The sequence below is a fragment of the Capra hircus genome, chromosome 4 (assembly GCF_001704415.2).
Source record: "Capra hircus breed San Clemente chromosome 4, ASM170441v1, whole genome shotgun sequence".
NCBI classification, from domain to species: Eukaryota; Metazoa; Chordata; class Mammalia; order Artiodactyla; family Bovidae; genus Capra; species Capra hircus.
In genome coordinates, this window is record NC_030811.1 from 54,316,962 (window position 1) to 54,323,378 (window position 6,417).

General features: G+C 41.1%; 1 long non-coding RNA gene across 1 annotated transcript; it reads left to right on the forward strand.

Moving 5' to 3' along the window:
- LOC106502039 lies at positions 3,108-5,744 on the forward strand. The gene is made up of 3 exons (XR_001295602.2): positions 3,108-3,499; positions 4,278-4,412; positions 5,672-5,744. It is a non-coding gene; the product is annotated as an uncharacterized LOC106502039 (long non-coding RNA).

Below are 6,417 nucleotides of genomic sequence, written 5' to 3' on the forward strand. Positions count from 1 at the left end.
TTCATTTAGTCTGACTTATGGGGTGAGTTGTCCAGTGTTATATATTCTTTAAAGTTCAGGTGACGTTGATATGGGCCCTTACACAGAACTCAGCAGTAGTTGGTTATTTACAACTGCTCCCATATAGTGTTTATTCCATCGGCAAGATTCCCTTAAACTTAATAGTAATGATGTTTGTAGAGGATAGAAGACAGATCGGTGAGCTAGGAATGAAGACTGTGAGCTCAGCATAGACTGTGAAGTAAGCCTGGACAGATACATTGAGGACATATTATGAAGAGAATAGGTAGCAACGAACTGAACATTGAACCTCTTACATTTGATAATGAGACCCTTACTAATTTTTAAACAGAAGGGACTATGTGGTTAGCAACTCATAAATATTTAAAATTATTTGAAGTACTAAACTTAAGGTACATGTATTAGTTTTAGATATACAACATAATGATTAGATGTATGTCTGTGCTGCAAAACTAGTAGCACAATAAATTAACGTCCATCACCACCTATAGTTAACAATTATTTTTTCTTGTGATGAGAACTTTTTTTTTAAAGTTTTTTATTTTTTAAATTTTAAAATCTTTAATTCTTACATACATTCCCAAACATGAACCCCCCTCCCACCTCCCTCCCCACAACATCTCTGTGGGTCATCCCCATGCACCAGCCGCAAGCCTGCTGTATCCTGCGTCAGACATAGACTGGCGATTCAATTCTTACATGATAGTATACATGTTAGAATGCCATTCTCCCAAATCATCCCACCCTCTCCCTCTCCCTCTGAGTCCAAAAGTCCGTTATACACATCAGTGTCTTTTTTCCTGTCTTGCATACAGGGTCGTCCTTGCCATCTTCCTAAATTCCATATGTATGTGTTAGTATACTGTATTGGTGTTTTTCTTTCTGGCTTACTTCACTCTGTATAGTAGGCTCCAGTTTCATCCATCTCATCAGAACTGATTCAAATGAATTCTTTTTAACGGCTGAGTAATACTCCATTGTGTATATGTACCACAGCTTTCTTATCCATTCATCTGCTGATGGACATCTAGGTTGTTTCCATGTCCTGGCTATTATAAACAGTGCTGCGATGAACATTGGGGTACATGTGTCTCTTTCAATTCTGGTTTCCTCAGTGTGTATGCCCAGCAATGGGATTGCTGGGTCATAAGGTAGTTCTATTTGCAATTTTTTAAGGAATCTCCACACTGTTCTCCATAGTGGTGTACTAGTTTGCATTCCCACCAACAGTGTAGGAGGGTTCCCTTTTCTCCACACCCTCTCCAGCATTTATTGCTTGCAGATTTTTGGATCGCAGACATTCTGACTGGTGTGAAGTGGTACCTCATTGTGGTTTTGATTTGCATTTCTCTAATAATGAGTGATGTTGAGCATCTTTTCATGTGTTTGTTAGCCATCCGTATGTCTTCTTTGGAGAAATGTCTATTTAGTTCTTTGGCCCATTTTTTGATTGGGTCGTTTATTTTTCTGGAATTGAGCTGCAGAAGTTGCTTGTATATTTTTGAGATTAGTTGTTTGTCAGTTGCTTCATTTGCTATTATTTTCTCCCATTCAGAAGGCTGTCTTTTCACCTTGCTTATATTTTCCTTTGTTGTGCAGAAGCTTTTAATTTCAATTAGATCCCGTTTGTTTATTTTTGCTTTTATTTCCAGAATTCTGGGAGGTGGATCATAGAGGATCCTGCTGTGATTTATGTCTGAGAGTGTTTTGCCTATGTTCTCCTCTAGGAGTTTTATAGTTTCTGGTCTTACATTTAGGTCTTTAATCCATTTTGAATTTATTTTTGTGTGCGGTGTTAGAAAGTGATCTAGTTTCATTCTTTTACAAGTGGTTGACCAGTTTTCCCAGCACCACTTGTTAAAGAGATTGTCTTTACTCCATTGTATATTCTTGCCTCCTTTGTCAAAGATAAGGTGTCCATATGTGTGTGGATTTATCTCTGGGCTTTCTATTTTGTTCCATTGATCTATATGTCTGTCTTTGTGCCAGTACCATACTGTCTTGATGACTGTGGCTTTGTAGTAGAGCCTGAAGTCAGGCAAGTTGATTCCTCCAGTTCCATTCTTCTTTCTCAAGATTGCTTTGGCTATTCGAGGTTTTTTGTATTTCCATACAAAGCTTGAAATTATTTGTTCTAGTTCTGTGAAAAATGTGGCTGGTAGCTTGATAGGGATTGCATTGAATTTGTAAATTGCTTTGGGTAGTATACTCATTTTCACTATATTGATTCTTCCGATCCATGAACATGGTATATTTCTCCATCTATTAGTGTCCTCTTTGATTTCTTTCATCAGTGTTTTATAGTTTTCTATATGTAGGTCTTTAGTTTCTTTAGGTAGATATATTCCTAAGTATTTTATTCTTTTCGTTGCAATGGTGAATGGAATTGTTTCCTTAATTTCTTTTTCTACTTTCTCATTATTCGCGTATAGGAATGCAAGGGATTTCTGTGTGTTGATTTTATATCCTGCAACTTTACTATATTCATTGATTAGCTCTAGTAATTTTCTGGTGGAGTCTTTAGGGTTTTCCATGTAGAGGATCATGTCATCTGCAAACAGTGAGAGTTTTACTTCTTCTTTTCCAATTTGGATTCCTTTTATTTCTTTTTCTGCTCTGATTGCTGTGGCCAAAACTTCCAGAACTATGTTGAATAGTAGCGGTGAAAGTGGACACCCTTGTCTTGTTCCTGACTTTACGGGAAATGCTTTCAATTTTTCACCATTGAGGATAATGTTTGCTGTGGGTTTGTCATATATAGCTTTTATTATGTTGAGGTATGTTCCTTCTATTCCTACTTTCTGGAGAGTTTTTATCATAAATGGATATTGAATTTTGTCAAAGGCCTTCTCTGCATCTATTGAGATAATCATATGGTTTTTATTTTTCAATTTGTTAATGTGGTGAATTGCATTGATTGATTTGCGGATATTGAAGAATCCTTGCATCCCTGGGATAAAGCCCACTTGGTCATGGTGTATGATCTTTTTAATGTGTTGTTGGATTCTGATTGCTAGAATTTTGTTGAGGATTTTTGCATCTATGTTCATCAGTGATATTGGCCTGTAGTTTTCTTTTTTTGTGACATCTTTGTCAGGTTTTGGTATTAGGGTGATGGTGGCCTCATAGACTGAAACAGTGTCTAACTTCTAACTTGTGAATAGGCCAAAATCCAGTCCCAGACATGACACCATTGTATTCCTAGCAGTTCCAGAGTGCTTGGCATGAAGTAGGTGTTCAATATTTGTGAGCTGGATGGATGGACAGACAGATGGACTTTCTCAGTTCTGCCAAGATACTGCAGGGATCAGACCTGAAGAGCCAACCGTGTTCTGGATTCATTTTGGGATCATGGCGGGAGACAGCTGAGAGAACATGAACGTTAATTTGATCTGAAGTTTCTCTGGGCTTATGTGTCTCATTGGAGAGTATTTTGAACAGCCAGCTTCTCTTCTGAAATGTAAACCATCTGACAGAGGTAATCCTGTTAGTTCCATTTTATTCTGAATTACTTGAATCCGTGTAATGTTCTAATATTTAGCTGAGTGTAGCTATAGTGCGTGGGGAGGGTTGATGTGGGAGGTCTGCAGCCTGGGGTGGGCAGAGGCCTGGGTTCTCTTTCAAAGGGGGAATTCTGGATATTCCTGGGTTTCTTGGAGAGGATATGATGGTGGGGGAACCAGGAAGTGAGAATGAGAAGTGGGTAACAGCAAAGGCACATTTGGTCGGCCTCAAGATCTACCCAGAGCCTGCCAGCAGTCACTGGGGACGTGCCATAGACGTTCATCACTGAAGCTCCTGGTGCCAGAAAGCTTCAGACTGTAATTGTCCCTGTTGGGATGGTTTGTTCCCCTTTTACAAAGTAACATAAGCATAGTTTTTGCACATAGAATAAAATTATTTTCAGGACAGATAAAAGAGGGAAAAGAATGAATGAAAAAATTAAATTTATACCTACTAAGATTTCTTGAATTAGATGCTGAATAATGTGTGGAAAGGCCAACAGCCTTTATGTTGACAGAGGGGTTCTTGGAATAGACAAAGGAGACAAGAATTATCTAGGGTTTGACTATCAACAGGAGGGATATCACCCCTAAGGGGGTAAAAGTTGGTTCTTGGTGGGGGAAAAAGAGTTTAGCTATTCAATGGCCTGCTGGGTCAGGGTACCTAAACAGAAATATAGTATATTTGTGGTATTAAGAGTTTTATGGTGGAAGAGGGGATTAGGTAAAAATGTCTTAAAATTCTCTTTACAGTGGTGATAATGAAAAAAAGTTGAGAAAAATGGACTAGATGATTCAGATGGAAGCATAACGTTGACCACCAATAGGCCCTCCTCTTGGGAATATATGTTGACTCAGCAGAAGGAAAAAGATCTCACACATTGTCTGGTGAGTACCCACTGGGAGATCTAAAAGCAGCGGTGGGCAGCTGGGCCATTCCCTGGAGCTGCTCAGTAGGTGATGAGCTGCTGGCTCCGTACAAATGCAGTGCCCAAGATGCCAGGCTGATGGGTCCCGACACATAGGGCCAGCTCCTGGACAAGACACAGCAATAGGAGGGTAGGAATCAGGATGGGAGTCAGGATTCCAGTGGCTAACCCACCCACCTTCCACACTCTTGTTCTGACCTCCCTCCATCACTACTCTTCTCTCCTGCTAGCTCTCAAGACTGCCATTATTCATTTATGCTGGAGGCTGGGGGATCAGTAGCTATGTCAACCAAGTGGATGAAAAGAATGCTAGAAACACAGAACCACATGCTAACATCAAAGACAGAAATGACCTTCAGCCATACGATTTTAGTGTAGAATGCCAGATAATTCACTCTAATATCTGTGAAGTCAACTTAAAATGCAAACAGACTTTTAGCTTGCCTAATCCCTGCTTCTGAATAGGACCTGGACAGCCAGTTCCTTAACAAAATAAAAATGGAGACAGTGTCAGGTACGTCAGGATACTTAGTTCTTGCGTGCATGCTGAGTCACTTCAGTCATGTCTGGCTCTGTGTGATCCTATGGACCAGAGCCCACCAGGCTCCTCTGTCCATGGGGTTCTCCAGACAAGAAGAGTGGGTTGTTGTCCCCTCCTCCAGGGGATCTACCCAACCCAGGGATCGAACTGGCACCTCTTAGGTCTGCCTGCATTGGCAGGAGGGTTCTTTATCGCTCATGCCACCTAGGAAGCTTAGTTCTTATCCCATAGGTATTCGGCCTCTGCCTTCTGGTTTCTGAGCTGCTTACAAGTCTAGACACTGCTGTCAGTTTGAAAATGGCGGTGTTGTTTCAGAGGGGCTCTCAAGGTGGGGAAGGATGGCTTAGCACTGCTCCTTCTTTTGCCCTGTCTCTGATGCTCATTAAGGTCATGCTAGAGGGGAAAGGTCTGATTAGATAACAAATGTTGCTACTTCTAGAGCCCTACTACATGTCAGACACTGTTTTAAGTGCTTTATAAAAATATTTATTAATTTATTCCTCGTAACCAAACAGCCCTGCAAAGGGAGCAGTACTACTACAGATGGAAAGCTCAAGGACAGAAAAGCTAAGTCATTGTCCAAGGTCACACAAGTAGCAGCACTGGGATTTGAACCCAGACCCTCAGTACCCACAGACCTGGCTGTAACTCTGCTGTTTCTCTCCCTAACTTAACAGTGTCTTTGAAGTCATGGATGAATGCACTGACAATGAAATTGCTCTTAACACCATGTACTTTGGATTTTTATGTAAGTAGAACATTGGATCAGTATCAGCACCCCCTACACAATTGAATCCTTCAGGCCACTTATGTAATGGACTAGTCGCTGGATACATGCTGCCCTCTTGTGATGGAAATAATCCCAGTATGACCTTCTCCAGGTCTCTGGAATACACCTACTTCCTTTGGTCCAGTCCCATGGTTATGGCTGGCAGAGGATGTGTGGGCTTTGAAGAGTCAGACTTGGGTCACCCGACATTCTCCAGGGTGTTCCTCACCTTGAGACTGTCAGTCAGTGAGACTTGAAAACAGGAGTCCCGAGTCTTGGAGCTTTTCGCATCATTGGTATATAAAAATAAGACCAGACTTCCCAGAGCAACACTTAAGATACCCCACCTAAGTCCTTGGGGAGCAGAGTTCATTTTGTTTAACTTGCCCTAGTGGATTGAGATCAGGTTTAATAGGCTTGGCAAAAAAAAAAAAAAGGTCAACTGGAGAATGAACTGGAGGTCACAGACTGTCAGAACAGAAGGGAAAATAAAGCCAGCCAGAAGGCCTGTGTTCTAGTTCTTGCTCTACAGATAATGTGTGTGACCTTGGGCAAGTCTCTTTTGCTCTCTGAGCCAGTGTCCTCACTGGCATGGTAAGAAGGCTGAACTTACCAGGGCCTGTCTGTGGCGGTAGCATCCCTGTGTGTGTGAGC